The sequence below is a fragment of the Ochotona princeps genome, chromosome 1, assembly GCF_030435755.1.
Source record: "Ochotona princeps isolate mOchPri1 chromosome 1, mOchPri1.hap1, whole genome shotgun sequence".
NCBI classification, from domain to species: domain Eukaryota; kingdom Metazoa; phylum Chordata; class Mammalia; order Lagomorpha; family Ochotonidae; genus Ochotona; species Ochotona princeps.
The window spans coordinates 150590300-150606266 of NC_080832.1; positions in this window are offsets into that span (position 1 = coordinate 150590300).

A 15967-nucleotide genomic window follows, 5' to 3' on the forward strand; every position below is an offset into this window, starting at 1 on the left:
ATGGCTTAGGCACTGAACTTGTCTTTCGCCGTGTAGTTTTGAGCGCCTTGAGTGAGGAGCTCCATGTTCGTTTTGTGTGGGTGCTGAAGCTGCTTGATTCCATCCCACTGGGCTCAATGGGCATGGGACCGGAAGTGACCCAACAGGGTTTCCTAGATAGCTGCCAGGACAGCTGATGGTATGTGAAGTTCATGAGGTAGGTGGAGTTGTTTTGGCAGTGGAAGAGCTGTGCTGCTGCTTCGGGCAGTTGCCATTCACCAGCACACTCCCTTCCCTAGGTGTCATATCCACTTTGAGACATATGTGCTGCCAGAGCACTTGGTTTCCATGGCAGCGGGAAATGGCTTGGGCACTGAACTTGTCTTTCGCCATGTAGTTTTGAGCGCCTTGAGTGAGGAGCTCCATGTTCGTTTTGTGTGGGTGCTGAAGCTGCTTGTTTCCATCCCACTGGGCTCAATGGGCATGGGACCGGAAGTGACCCAACAGGGTTTCCTAGATAGCTGCCAGGACAGCTGATGGTATGTGAAGTTCATGAGGTAGGTGGAGTTGTTTTTTGCAGTGGAAGAGCTGTGCTGCTGCTTCGGGCAGTTGCCATTCACCAGCACACTCCCTTCCCTAGGTGTCATATCCACTTTCACACATATGTGTTGCCAGAGCACTTGGTTTCCATGGCAGCGGGAAATGGCTTGGGCACTGAACTTGTCTTTGGCCGTGAAATTTTGAGCGCCTTGAGTGAGGAGCTCCATGTTCGTTTTGTGTGGGTGCTGAAGCTGCTTGATTCCATCCCACTGGGCTCAATGGGCATGGGACCGGAACTGACCCAACAGGGTTTCCTAGATAGCTGCCAGGACAGCTGATGGTATGTGAAGTTCATGAGGTAGGTGGAGTTGTTTTGGCAGTGGAAGAGCTGTGCTGCTGCTTCGGGCAGTTGCCATTCACCAGCACACTCCCTTCCCTAGGTGTCATATCCACTTTCAGACATATGTGCTGCCAGAGCACTTGGTTTCCATGGCAGCGGGAAATGGCCTGGGCACTGAACTTGTCTTTGGCTGTGAAGTTTCTAGCGCCTTGAGTGAGGAGCTCCATGTTCGTTTTGTGTGGGTGCTGAAGCTGCTTGATTCCATCCCACTGAGCTCAATGGGCATGGGACCGGAAGTGACCCAACAGGGTTTCCTAGATAGCTGCCAGGACAGCTGATGGTATGTGATGTTCATAAGGTAGGTGGAGTTGTTTTGGTAGTGGAAGAGCTGTGCTGCTGCTTCGGTCAGTTGCCATTCACCAGCACACTCCCTTCCCTAGGTGTCATATCCACTTTCACACATATGTGCTGCCAGAGCACTTGGTTTCCATGGCAGCGGGAAATGACCTGGGCACTGAACTTGTCTTTGGCTGTGGAGTTTCTAGCGCCTTGAGTGAGGAGCTCCATGTTCGTTTTGTGTGGGTGCTGAAGCTGCTTGATTCCATCCCACTGGGCTCAATGGGCATGGGACCGGAAGTGACCCAACAGGGTTTCCTAGATAGCTGCCAGGACAGCTGATGGTATGTGAAGTTCATGAGGTAGGTGGAGCTGTTTTGGCAGTGGAAGAGCTGTGCTGCTGCTTCGGGCAGTTGCCATTCACCAGCACACTCCCTTCCCTAGGTGTCATATCCACTTTCAGACATATGTGCTGCCAGAGCACTTGGTTTCCATGGCAGCGGGAAATGGCTTGGGCACTGAACTTGTCTTTGGCCGTGTAGCTTTGAGCGCCTTGAGTGAGGAGCTCCATGTTCGTTTTGTGTGGGTGCTGAAGCTGCTTGATTCCATCCCACTGGGCTCAATGGGCATGGGACCGGAAGTGACCCAACAGGGTTTCCTAGATAGCTGCCAGGACAGCTGATGGTATGTGAAGTTCATGAGGTAGGTGGAGTTGTTTTGGCAGTGGAAGAGCTGTGCTGCTGCTTCGGGCAGTTGCCATTCCACAGCACACTCCCTTCCCTAGGTGTGATATCCACTTTCAGACATATTTGCTGCCAGAGCACTTGGTTTCCATGGCAGCAGGAAATGGCTTGGGCACTGAACTTGTCTTTGGCTGTGGAGTTTCTAGGCCCTTGAGTGAGGAGCTCCATGTTCGTTTTGTGTGGGTGCTCAAGCTGCTTGATTCCATCCCACTGGGCTGAATGGGCATGGGACCGGAAGTGACCCAACAGGGTTTCCTAGATAGCTGCCAGGACAGCTGATGGTATGTGAAGTTCATGAGGCAGGTGGAGTTGTTTTGGCACTGGAAGAGCTGTGCTGCTGCTTCGGGCAGTTGCCATTCACCAGCACACTCCCTTCCCTAGGTGTCATATCCACTTTCACACATATGTGCTGCCAGAGCACTTGGTTTCCATGGCAGCGGGAAATGGCTTGGGCACTGAACTTGTCTTTGGCTGTGGAGTTTCTAGGGCCTTGAGTGAGGAGCTCCATGTTCGTTTTGTGTGGGTGCTGAAGCTGCTTGATTCAATCCCACTGGGCTCAATGGGCATGGGACCGGAAGTGACCCAACAGGGTTTCCTAGAGAGCTGCCAGGACAGCTGATGGTATGTGAAGTTCATGAGGTAGGTGGAGTTGTTTTGGCAGTGGAAGAGCTGTGCTGCTGCTTCGGGCAGTTGCCATTCACCAGCACACTCCCTTCCCTAGGTGTCATATCCACTTTGAGACATATGTGCTGCCAGAGCACTTGGTTTCCATGGCAGCGGGAAATGGCCTGGGCACTGAACTTGTCTTTGGCTGTGGAGTTTCTAGCGCCTTGAGTGAGGAGCTCCATGTTCGTTTTGTGTGGGTGCTGAAGCTGCTTGATTCCATCCCACTGGGCTCAATGGGCATGGGACCGGAAGTGACCCAACAGGGTTTCCTAGATAGCTGCCAGGACAGCTGATGGTATGTGAAGTTCATAAGGTAGGTGGAGCTGTTTTGGCACTGGAAGAGCTGTGCTGCTGCTTCGGGCAGTTGCCATTCACCAGCACACTCCCTTCCCTAGGTGTCATATCCACTTTCAGACATATGTGCTGCCAGAGCACTTGGTTTCCATGGCAGCGGGAAATGGCCTGGGCACTGAACTTGTCTTTGACTGTGGAGTTTCTAGGGCCTTGAGTGAGGAGCTCCATGTTCGTTTTGTGTGGGTGCTCAAGCTGCTTGATTCCATCCCACTGGGCTCAATGGGCATGGGACCGGAAGTGACCCAACAGGGTTTCCTAGATAGCTGCCAGGACAGCTGATGGTATGTGAAGTTCATGAGGCAGGTGGAGTTGTTTTGGCAGTGGAAGAGCTGTGCTGCTGCTTCGGGCAGTTGCCATTCACCAGCACACTCCCTTCCCTAGGTGTCATATCCACTTTGAGACATATGTGCTGCCAGAGCACTTGGTTTCCATGGCAGCGGGAAATGGCTTGGGCACTGAACTTGTCTTTGGCCATGGAGTTTTGAGCGCCTTGAGTGAGGAGCTCCATGTTCGTTTTGTGTGGGTGCTGAAGCTGCTTGATTCCATCCCACTGGGCTCAATGGGCATGGGACCGGAAGTGAACCAACAGGGTTTCCTAGATAGCTGCCAGGACAGCTGATGGTATGTGAAGTTCATGAGGCAGGTGGAGTTGTTTTGGCAGTGGAAGAGCTGTGCTGCTGCTTCGGGCAGTTGCCATTCACCAGCACACTCCCTTCCCTAGGTGTCATATCCACTTTCACACATATGTGCTGCCAGAGCACTTGGTTTCCATGGCAGCGGGAAATGGCTTAGGCACTGAACTTGTCTTTCGCCGTGTAGTTTTGAGCGCCTTGAGTGAGGAGCTCCATGTTCGTTTTGTGTGGGTGCTGAAGCTGCTTGATTCCATCCCACTGAGCTCAATGGGCATGAGACCGGAAGTGACCCAACAGGTTTCCTAGATAGCTGATAGGACAGCTGATGGTATGTGAAGTTCATGAGGTAGGTGGAGTTGTTTTGGCAGTGGAAGAGCTGTGCTGCTGCTTCGGGCAGTTGCCATTCACCAGCACACTCCCTTCCGTAGGAGTCATATCCACTTTCAGACATATGTGCTGCCAGAGCACTTGGTTTCCATGGCAGCGGGAAATGGCTTGGGCACTGAACTTGTCTTTCGCCATGTAGTTTTGAGCGCCTTGAGTGAGGAGCTCCATGTTCGTTTTGTGTGGGTGCTGAAGCTGCTTGATTCCATCCCACTGAGCTCAATGGGCATGGGACCGGAACTGACCCAACAGGGTTTCCTAGATAGCTGCCAGGACAGCTGATGGTATGTGAAGTTCATGAGGTAGGTGGAGTTGTTTTTTGCAGTGGAAGAGCTGTGCTGCTGCTTCGGGCAGTTGCCATTCACCAGCACACTCCCTTCCCTAGGTGTCATATCCACTTTCACACATATGTGCTGCCAGAGCACTTGGTTTCCATGGCAGCGGGAAATGGCCTGGGCACTGAACTTGTCTTTGGCTGTGGAGTTTCTAGCGCCTTGAGTGAGGAGCTCCATGTTCGTTTTGTGTGGGTGCTGAAGCTGCTTGATTCCATCCCACTGAGCTCAATGGGCATGGGACCGGAAGTGACCCAACCCAACAGGGTTTCCTAGATAGCTGCCAGGACAGCTGATGGTATGTGAAGTTCATGAGGTAGGTGGAGTTGTTTTGGCAGTGGAAGAGCTGTGCTGCTTCTTCGGTCAGTTGCCATTCACCAGCATACTCCCTTCCCTAGGTGTCATATCCACTTTCAGACATATGTGCTGCCAGAGCACTTGGTTTAAATGGCAGCGGGAAATGGCTTCGGCACTGAACTAGTCTTTGGCTGTGGAGTTTTGAGCGCCTTGAGTGAGGAGCTCCATGTTCGTTTTGTGTGGGTGTTGAAGCTGCTTGATTCCATCCCACTGTGCTCAATGGGCATGGGACCGGAAGTGACCCAACAGGGTTTCCTAGATAGCTGCCAGGACAGCTGATGGTATGTGAAGTTCATGAGGCAGGTGGAGTTGTTTTGGCCCTGGAAGAGCTGTGCTGCTGCTTCGGGCAGTTGCCATTCACCAGCACACTCCCTTCCCTAGGTGTCATATCCACTTTCACACATATGTGCTGCCAGAGCACTTGGTTTCCATGGCAGCGGGAAATGGCTTAGGCACTGAACTTGTCTTTCGCCGTGTAGTTTTGAGCGCCTTGAGTGAGGAGCTCCATGTTCGTTTTGTGTGGGTGCTGAAGCTGCTTGATTCCATCCCACTGAGCTCAATGGCCATGGGACCGGAAGTGACCCAACAGGGTTTCCTAGATAGCTGCCAGGACAGCTGATGGTATGTGAAGTTCATGAGGTAGGTGGAGTTGTTTTGGCAGTGGAAGAGCTGTGCTGCTGCTTCGGTCAGTTGCCATTCACCAGCACACTCCCTTCCCTAGGTGTCATATCCTCTTTCAGACATATGTGCTGCCAGAGCACTTGGTTTAAATGGCAGCGGGAAATGGCCTGGGCACTGAACTTGTCTTTGGCCGTGTAGCTTTGAGCGCCTTGATTGAGGAGCTCCATGTTCGTTTTGTGTGGGTGCTGAAGCTGCTTGATTCCATCCCCCTGGGCTCAATGAGCATGGGACCGGAAGTGACCCAACAGGGTTTCCTAGATAGCTGCCAGGACAGCTGATGGTATGTGAAGTTCATGAGGCAGGTGGAGTTGTTTTGGCAGTGGAAGAGCTGTGCTGCTGCTTCGGGCAGTTGCCATTCACCAGCACACTCCCTTCCCTAGGTGTGATATCCACTTTCAGACATATTTGCTGCCAGAGCACTTGGTTTCCATGGCAGCAGGAAATGGCTTGGGCACTGAACTTGTCTTTGGCTGTGGAGTTTCTAGGCCCTTGAGTGAGGAGCTCCATGTTCGTTTTGTGTGGGTGCTCAAGCTGCTTGATTCCATCCCACTGGGCTCAATGGGCATGGGACCGGAAGTGACCCAACAGGGTTTCCTAGATAGCTGCCAGGACAGCTGATGGTATGTGAAGTTCATGAGGCAGGTGGAGTTGTTTTGGCACTGGAAGAGCTGTGCTGCTGCTTCGGGCAGTTGCCATTCACCAGCACACTCCCTTCCCTAGGTGTCATATCCACTTTCACACATATGTGCTGCCAGAGCACTTGGTTTCCATGGCAGCGGGAAATGGCTTGGGCACTGAACTTGTCTTTGGCTGTGGAGTTTCTAGGGCCTTGAGTGAGGAGCTCCATGTTCGTTTTGTGTGGGTGCTGAAGCTGCTTGATTCAATCCCACTGGGCTCAATGGGCATGGGACCGGAAGTGACCCAACAGGGTTTCCTAGAGAGCTGCCAGGACAGCTGATGGTATGTGAAGTTCATGAGGTAGGTGGAGTTGTTTTGGCAGTGGAAGAGCTGTGCTGCTGCTTCGGGCAGTTGCCATTCACCAGCACACTCCCTTCCCTAGGTGTCATATCCACTTTGAGACATATGTGCTGCCAGAGCACTTGGTTTCCATGGCAGCGGGAAATGGCCTGGGCACTGAACTTGTCTTTGGCTGTGGAGTTTCTAGCGCCTTGAGTGAGGAGCTCCATGTTCGTTTTGTGTGGGTGCTGAAGCTGCTTGATTCCATCCCACTGGGCTCAATGGGCATGGGACCGGAAGTGACCCAACAGGGTTTCCTAGATAGCTGCCAGGACAGCTGATGGTATGTGAAGTTCATAAGGTAGGTGGAGCTGTTTTGGCACTGGAAGAGCTGTGCTGCTGCTTCGGGCAGTTGCCATTCACCAGCACACTCCCTTCCCTAGGTGTCATATCCACTTTCAGACATATGTGCTGCCAGAGCACTTGGTTTCCATGGCAGCGGGAAATGGCCTGGGCACTGAACTTGTCTTTGACTGTGGAGTTTCTAGGGCCTTGAGTGAGGAGCTCCATGTTCGTTTTGTGTGGGTGCTCAAGCTGCTTGATTCCATCCCACTGGGCTCAATGGGCATGGGACCGGAAGTGACCCAACAGGGTTTCCTAGATAGCTGCCAGGACAGCTGATGGTATGTGAAGTTCATGAGGCAGGTGGAGTTGTTTTGGCAGTGGAAGAGCTGTGCTGCTGCTTCGGGCAGTTGCCATTCACCAGCACACTCCCTTCCCTAGGTGTCATATCCACTTTGAGACATATGTGCTGCCAGAGCACTTGGTTTCCATGGCAGCGGGAAATGGCTTGGGCACTGAACTTGTCTTTGGCCATGGAGTTTTGAGCGCCTTGAGTGAGGAGCTCCATGTTCGTTTTGTGTGGGTGCTGAAGCTGCTTGATTCCATCCCACTGGGCTCAATGGGCATGGGACCGGAAGTGAACCAACAGGGTTTCCTAGATAGCTGCCAGGACAGCTGATGGTATGTGAAGTTCATGAGGCAGGTGGAGTTGTTTTGGCAGTGGAAGAGCTGTGCTGCTGCTTCGGGCAGTTGCCATTCACCAGCACACTCCCTTCCCTAGGTGTCATATCCACTTTCACACATATGTGCTGCCAGAGCACTTGGTTTCCATGGCAGCGGGAAATGGCTTAGGCACTGAACTTGTCTTTCGCCGTGTAGTTTTGAGCGCCTTGAGTGAGGAGCTCCATGTTCGTTTTGTGTGGGTGCTGAAGCTGCTTGATTCCATCCCACTGAGCTCAATGGGCATGAGACCGGAAGTGACCCAACAGGTTTCCTAGATAGCTGATAGGACAGCTGATGGTATGTGAAGTTCATGAGGTAGGTGGAGTTGTTTTGGCAGTGGAAGAGCTGTGCTGCTGCTTCGGGCAGTTGCCATTCACCAGCACACTCCCTTCCGTAGGAGTCATATCCACTTTCAGACATATGTGCTGCCAGAGCACTTGGTTTCCATGGCAGCGGGAAATGGCTTGGGCACTGAACTTGTCTTTCGCCATGTAGTTTTGAGCGCCTTGAGTGAGGAGCTCCATGTTCGTTTTGTGTGGGTGCTGAAGCTGCTTGATTCCATCCCACTGAGCTCAATGGGCATGGGACCGGAACTGACCCAACAGGGTTTCCTAGATAGCTGCCAGGACAGCTGATGGTATGTGAAGTTCATGAGGTAGGTGGAGTTGTTTTTTGCAGTGGAAGAGCTGTGCTGCTGCTTCGGGCAGTTGCCATTCACCAGCACACTCCCTTCCCTAGGTGTCATATCCACTTTCACACATATGTGCTGCCAGAGCACTTGGTTTCCATGGCAGCGGGAAATGGCCTGGGCACTGAACTTGTCTTTGGCTGTGGAGTTTCTAGCGCCTTGAGTGAGGAGCTCCATGTTCGTTTTGTGTGGGTGCTGAAGCTGCTTGATTCCATCCCACTGAGCTCAATGGGCATGGGACCGGAAGTGACCCAACCCAACAGGGTTTCCTAGATAGCTGCCAGGACAGCTGATGGTATGTGAAGTTCATGAGGTAGGTGGAGTTGTTTTGGCAGTGGAAGAGCTGTGCTGCTTCTTCGGTCAGTTGCCATTCACCAGCATACTCCCTTCCCTAGGTGTCATATCCACTTTCAGACATATGTGCTGCCAGAGCACTTGGTTTAAATGGCAGCGGGAAATGGCTTCGGCACTGAACTAGTCTTTGGCTGTGGAGTTTTGAGCGCCTTGAGTGAGGAGCTCCATGTTCGTTTTGTGTGGGTGTTGAAGCTGCTTGATTCCATCCCACTGTGCTCAATGGGCATGGGACCGGAAGTGACCCAACAGGGTTTCCTAGATAGCTGCCAGGACAGCTGATGGTATGTGAAGTTCATGAGGCAGGTGGAGTTGTTTTGGCCCTGGAAGAGCTGTGCTGCTGCTTCGGGCAGTTGCCATTCACCAGCACACTCCCTTCCCTAGGTGTCATATCCACTTTCACACATATGTGCTGCCAGAGCACTTGGTTTCCATGGCAGCGGGAAATGGCTTAGGCACTGAACTTGTCTTTCGCCGTGTAGTTTTGAGCGCCTTGAGTGAGGAGCTCCATGTTCGTTTTGTGTGGGTGCTGAAGCTGCTTGATTCCATCCCACTGGGCTCAATGGCCATGGGACCGGAAGTGACCCAACAGGGTTTCCTAGATAGCTGCCAGGACAGCTGATGGTATGTGAAGTTCATGAGGTAGGTGGAGTTGTTTTGGCAGTGGAAGAGCTGTGCTGCTGCTTCGGTCAGTTGCCATTCACCAGCACACTCCCTTCCCTAGGTGTCATATCCTCTTTCAGACATATGTGCTGCCAGAGCACTTGGTTTAAATGGCAGCGGGAAATGGCCTGGGCACTGAACTTGTCTTTGGCCGTGTAGCTTTGAGCGCCTTGATTGAGGAGCTCCATGTTCGTTTTGTGTGGGTGCTGAAGCTGCTTGATTCCATCCCCCTGGGCTCAATGAGCATGGGACCGGAAGTGACCCAACAGGGTTTCCTAGATAGCTGCCAGGACAGCTGATGGTATGTGAAGTTCATGAGGCAGGTGGAGTTGTTTTGGCAGTGGAAGAGCTGTGCTGCTGCTTCGGGCAGTTGCCATTCACCAGCACACTCCCTTCCCTAGGTGTCATATCCACTTTGAGACATATGTGCTGCCAGAGCACTTGGTTTCCATGGCAGCGGGAAATGGCTTGGGCACTGAACTTGTCTTTGGCTGTGGAGTTTTGAGCGCCTTGAGTGAGGAGCTCCATGTTCGTTTTGTGTGGGTGCTGAAGCTGCTTGATTCCATCCCACTGGGCTCAATGGGCATGGGACCGGAAGTGACCCAACAGGGTTTCCTAGATAGCTGCCAGGACAGCTGATGGTATGTGAAGTTCATGAGGCAGGTGGAGTTGTTTTGGCAGTGGAAGAGCTGTGCTGCTGCTTCGGGCAGTTGCCATTCACCAGCACACTCCCTTCCCTAGGTGTCATATCCACTTTCACACATATGTGCTGCCAGAGCACTTGGTTTCCATGGCAGCGGGAAATGGCTTGGGCACTGAACTTGTCTTTGGCTGTGGAGTTTCTAGGGCCTTGAGTGAGGAGCTCCATGTTCGTTTTGTGTGGGTGCTGAAGCTGCTTGATTCAATCCCACTGGGCTCAATGGGCATGGGACCGGAAGTGACCCAACAGGGTTTCCTAGATAGCTGCCAGGACAGCTGATGGTATGTGAAGTTCATGAGGTAGGTGGAGTTGTTTTGGCAGTGGAAGAGCTGTGCTGCTGCTTCGGGCAGTTGCCATTCACCAGCACACTCCCTTCCCTAGGTGTCATATCCACTTTGAGACATATGTGCTGCCAGAGCACTTGGTTTCCATGGCAGCGGGAAATGGCCTGGGCACTGAACTTGTCTTTGGCTGTGGAGTTTCTAGCGCCTTGAGTGAGGAGCTCCATGTTCGTTTTGTGTGGGTGCTGAAGCTGCTTGATTCCATCCCACTGGGCTCAATGGGCATGGGACCGGAAGTGACCCAACAGGGTTTCCTAGATAGCTGCCAGGACAGCTGATGGTATGTGAAGTTCATAAGGTAGGTGGAGCTGTTTTGGCACTGGAAGAGCTGTGCTGCTGCTTCGGGCAGTTGCCATTCACCAGCACACTCCCTTCCCTAGGTGTCATATCCACTTTCAGACATATGTGCTGCCAGAGCACTTGGTTTCCATGGCAGCGGGAAATGGCCTGGGCACTGAACTTGTCTTTGACTGTGGAGTTTCTAGGGCCTTGAGTGAGGAGCTCCATGTTCGTTTTGTGTGGGTGCTCAAGCTGCTTGATTCCATCCCACTGGGCTCAATGGGCATGGGACCGGAAGTGACCCAACAGGGTTTCCTAGATAGCTGCCAGGACAGCTGATGGTATGTGAAGTTCATGAGGCAGGTGGAGTTGTTTTGGCAGTGGAAGAGCTGTGCTGCTGCTTCGGGCAGTTGCCATTCACCAGCACACTCCCTTCCCTAGGTGTCATATCCACTTTGAGACATATGTGCTGCCAGAGCACTTGGTTTCCATGGCAGCGGGAAATGGCTTGGGCACTGAACTTGTCTTTGGCCATGGAGTTTTGAGCGCCTTGAGTGAGGAGCTCCATGTTCGTTTTGTGTGGGTGCTGAAGCTGCTTGATTCCATCCCACTGGGCTCAATGGGCATGGGACCGGAAGTGAACCAACAGGGTTTCCTAGATAGCTGCCAGGACAGCTGATGGTATGTGAAGTTCATGAGGCAGGTGGAGTTGTTTTGGCAGTGGAAGAGCTGTGCTGCTGCTTCGGGCAGTTGCCATTCACCAGCACACTCCCTTCCCTAGGTGTCATATCCACTTTCACACATATGTGCTGCCAGAGCACTTGGTTTCCATGGCAGCGGGAAATGGCTTAGGCACTGAACTTGTCTTTCGCCGTGTAGTTTTGAGCGCCTTGAGTGAGGAGCTCCATGTTCGTTTTGTGTGGGTGCTGAAGCTGCTTGATTCCATCCCACTGAGCTCAATGGGCATGAGACCGGAAGTGACCCAACAGGTTTCCTAGATAGCTGATAGGACAGCTGATGGTATGTGAAGTTCATGAGGTAGGTGGAGTTGTTTTGGCAGTGGAAGAGCTGTGCTGCTGCTTCGGGCAGTTGCCATTCACCAGCACACTCCCTTCCGTAGGAGTCATATCCACTTTCAGACATATGTGCTGCCAGAGCACTTGGTTTCCATGGCAGCGGGAAATGGCTTGGGCACTGAACTTGTCTTTCGCCATGTAGTTTTGAGCGCCTTGAGTGAGGAGCTCCATGTTCGTTTTGTGTGGGTGCTGAAGCTGCTTGATTCCATCCCACTGAGCTCAATGGGCATGGGACCGGAACTGACCCAACAGGGTTTCCTAGATAGCTGCCAGGACAGCTGATGGTATGTGAAGTTCATGAGGTAGGTGGAGTTGTTTTTTGCAGTGGAAGAGCTGTGCTGCTGCTTCGGGCAGTTGCCATTCACCAGCACACTCCCTTCCCTAGGTGTCATATCCACTTTCACACATATGTGCTGCCAGAGCACTTGGTTTCCATGGCAGCGGGAAATGGCCTGGGCACTGAACTTGTCTTTGGCTGTGGAGTTTCTAGCGCCTTGAGTGAGGAGCTCCATGTTCGTTTTGTGTGGGTGCTGAAGCTGCTTGATTCCATCCCACTGAGCTCAATGGGCATGGGACCGGAAGTGACCCAACCCAACAGGGTTTCCTAGATAGCTGCCAGGACAGCTGATGGTATGTGAAGTTCATGAGGTAGGTGGAGTTGTTTTGGCAGTGGAAGAGCTGTGCTGCTTCTTCGGTCAGTTGCCATTCACCAGCATACTCCCTTCCCTAGGTGTCATATCCACTTTCAGACATATGTGCTGCCAGAGCACTTGGTTTAAATGGCAGCGGGAAATGGCTTCGGCACTGAACTAGTCTTTGGCTGTGGAGTTTTGAGCGCCTTGAGTGAGGAGCTCCATGTTCGTTTTGTGTGGGTGTTGAAGCTGCTTGATTCCATCCCACTGTGCTCAATGGGCATGGGACCGGAAGTGACCCAACAGGGTTTCCTAGATAGCTGCCAGGACAGCTGATGGTATGTGAAGTTCATGAGGCAGGTGGAGTTGTTTTGGCCCTGGAAGAGCTGTGCTGCTGCTTCGGGCAGTTGCCATTCACCAGCACACTCCCTTCCCTAGGTGTCATATCCACTTTCACACATATGTGCTGCCAGAGCACTTGGTTTCCATGGCAGCGGGAAATGGCTTAGGCACTGAACTTGTCTTTCGCCGTGTAGTTTTGAGCGCCTTGAGTGAGGAGCTCCATGTTCGTTTTGTGTGGGTGCTGAAGCTGCTTGATTCCATCCCACTGAGCTCAATGGCCATGGGACCGGAAGTGACCCAACAGGGTTTCCTAGATAGCTGCCAGGACAGCTGATGGTATGTGAAGTTCATGAGGTAGGTGGAGTTGTTTTGGCAGTGGAAGAGCTGTGCTGCTGCTTCGGTCAGTTGCCATTCACCAGCACACTCCCTTCCCTAGGTGTCATATCCTCTTTCAGACATATGTGCTGCCAGAGCACTTGGTTTCCATGGCAGCGGGAAATGGCCTGGGCACTGAACTTGTCTTTGGCCGTGTAGCTTTGAGCGCCTTGATTAAGGAGCTCCATGTTCGTTTTGTGTGGGTGCTGAAGCTGCTTGATTCCATCCCCCTGGGCTCAATGAGCATGGGACCGGAAGTGACCCAACAGGGTTTCCTAGATAGCTGCCAGGACAGCTGATGATATGTGAAGTTCATGAGGCAGGTGGAGTTGTTTTGGCAGTGGAAGAGCTGTGCTGCTGCTTCGGGCAGTTGCCATTCACCAGCACACTCCCTTCCCTAGGTGTCATATCCACTTTGAGACATATGTGCTGCCAGAGCACTTGGTTTCCATGGCAGCGGGAAATGGCTTGGGCACTGAACTTGTCTTTGGCTGTGGAGTTTTGAGCGCCTTGAGTGAGGAGCTCCATGTTCGTTTTGTGTGGGTGCTGAAGCTGCTTGATTCCATCCCACTGGGCTCAATGGGCATGGGACCGGAAGTGACCCAACAGGGTTTCCTAGATAGCTGCCAGGACAGCTGATGGTATGTGAAGTTCATGAGGCAGGTGGAGTTGTTTTGGCAGTGGAAGAGCTGTGCTGCTGCTTCGGGCAGTTGCCATTCACCAGCACACTCCCTTCCCTAGGTGTCATATCCACTTTCACACATATGTGCTGCCAGAGCACTTGGTTTCCATGGCAGCGGGAAATGGCTTAGGCACTGAACTTGTCTTTCGCCGTGTAGTTTTGAGCGCCTTGAGTGAGGAGCTCCATGTTCGTTTTGTGTGGGTGCTGAAGCTGCTTGATTCCATCCCACTGGGCTAAATGAGCATGGGACCGGAAGTGACCCAACAGGGTTTCCTAGATAGCTGCCAGGACAGCTGATGGTATGTGAAGTTCATGAGGTAGGTGGAGTTGTTTTGGCAGTGGAAGAGCTGTGCTGCTGCTTCGGGCAGTTGCCATTCACCAGCACACTCCCTTCCCTAGGTGTCATATCCACTTTGAGACATATGTGCTGCCAGAGCACTTGGTTTCCATGGCAGCGGGAAATGGCTTGGGCACTGAACTTGTCTTTCGCCATGTAGTTTTGAGCGCCTTGAGTGAGGAGCTCCATGTTCGTTTTGTGTGGGTGCTGAAGCTGCTTGTTTCCATCCCACTGGGCTCAATGGGCATGGGACCGGAAGTTACCCAACAGGGTTTCCTAGATAGCTGCCAGGACAGCTGATGGTATGTGAAGTTCATGAGGTAGGTGGAGTTGTTTTTTGCAGTGGAAGAGCTGTGCTGCTGCTTCGGGCAGTTGCCATTCACCAGCACACTCCCTTCCCTAGGTGTCATATCCACTTTCACACATATGTGTTGCCAGAGCACTTGGTTTCCATGGCAGCGGGAAATGGCCTGGGCACTGAACTTGTCTTTGGCTGTGAAGTTTCTAGCGCCTTGAGTGAGGAGCTCCATGTTCGTTTTGTGTGGGTGCTGAAGCTGCTTGATTCCATCCCACTGAGCTCAATGGGCATGGGACCGGAAGTGACCCAACAGGGTTTCCTAGATAGCTGCCAGGACAGCTGATGGTATGTGAAGTTCATAAGGTAGGTGGAGTTGTTTTGGTAGTGGAAGAGCTGTGCTGCTGCTTCGGTCAGTTGCCATTCACCAGCACACTCCCTTCCCTAGGTGTCATATCCACTTTCAGACATATGTGCTGCCAGAGCACTTGGTTTAAATGGCAGCGGGAAATGGCTTGGCCACTGAACTTGTCTTTGGCCGTGTAGTTTTGAGCGCCTTGAGTGAGGAGCTCCATGTTCGTTTTGTGTGGGTGCTGAAGCTGCTTGATTCCATCCCACTGAGCTCAATGGGCATGGGACCGGAAGTGACCCAACAGGGTTTCCTAGATAGCTGCCAGGACAGCTGATGGTATGTGAAGTTCATGAGGTAGGTGGAGTTGTTTTTTGCAGTGGAAGAGCTGTGCTGCTGCTTCGGGCAGTTGCCATTCACCAGCACACTCCCTTCCCTAGGTGTCATATCCACTTTCAGACATATGTGCTGCCAGAGCACTTGGTTTCCATGGCAGCGGGAAATGACCTGGGCACTGAACTTGTCTTTGGCTGTGGAGTTTTGAGCGCCTTGAGTGAGGAGCTCCATGTTCGTTTTGTGTGGGTGCTGAAGCTGCTTGATTCCATCCCACTGGGCTCAATGGGCATGGGACCGGAAGTGACCCAACAGGGTTTCCTAGATAGCTGCCAGGACAGCTGATGGTATGTGAAGTTCATGAGGTAGGTGGAGCTGTTTTGGCAGTGGAAGAGCTGTGCTGCTGCTTCGGGCAGTTGCCATTCACCAGCACACTCCCTTCCCTAGGTGTCATATCCACTTTCAGACATATGTGCTGCCAGAGCACTTGGTTTCCATGGCAGCGGGAAATGGCTTGGGCACTGAACTTGTCTTTCGCCATGTAGATTTGAGCGCCTTGAGTGAGGAGCTCCATGTTAGTTTTCTGTGGGTGCTCAAACTGCTTGATTCCATCCCACTGGGCTCAATGTGCATGGGACCGGAAGTGACCCAACAGGGTTTCCTAGATAGCTGCCAGGACAGCTGATGGTATGTGAAGTTCATGAGGTAGGTGGAGTTGTTTTTTGCAGTGGAAGAGCTGTGCTGCTGCTTCGGGCAGTTGCCATTCACCAGCACACTCCCTTCCCTAGGTGTCATATCCACTTTCACACATATGTGTTGCCAGAGCACTTGGTTTCCATGGCAGCGGGAAATGGCCTGGGCACTGAACTTGTCTTTGGCTGTGAAGTTTCTAGCGCCTTGAGTGAGGAGCTCCATGTTCGTTTTGTGTGGGTGCTGAAGCTGCTTGATTCCATCCCACTGAGCTCAATGGGCATGGGACCGGAAGTGACCCAACAGGGTTTCCTAGATAGCTGCCAGGACAGCTGATGGTATGTGAAGTTCATAAGGTAGGTGGAGTTGTTTTGGTAGTGGAAGAGCTGTGCTGCTGCTTCGGTCAGTTGCCATTCACCAGCACACTCCCTTCCCTAGGTGTCATATCCACTTTCAGACATATGTGCT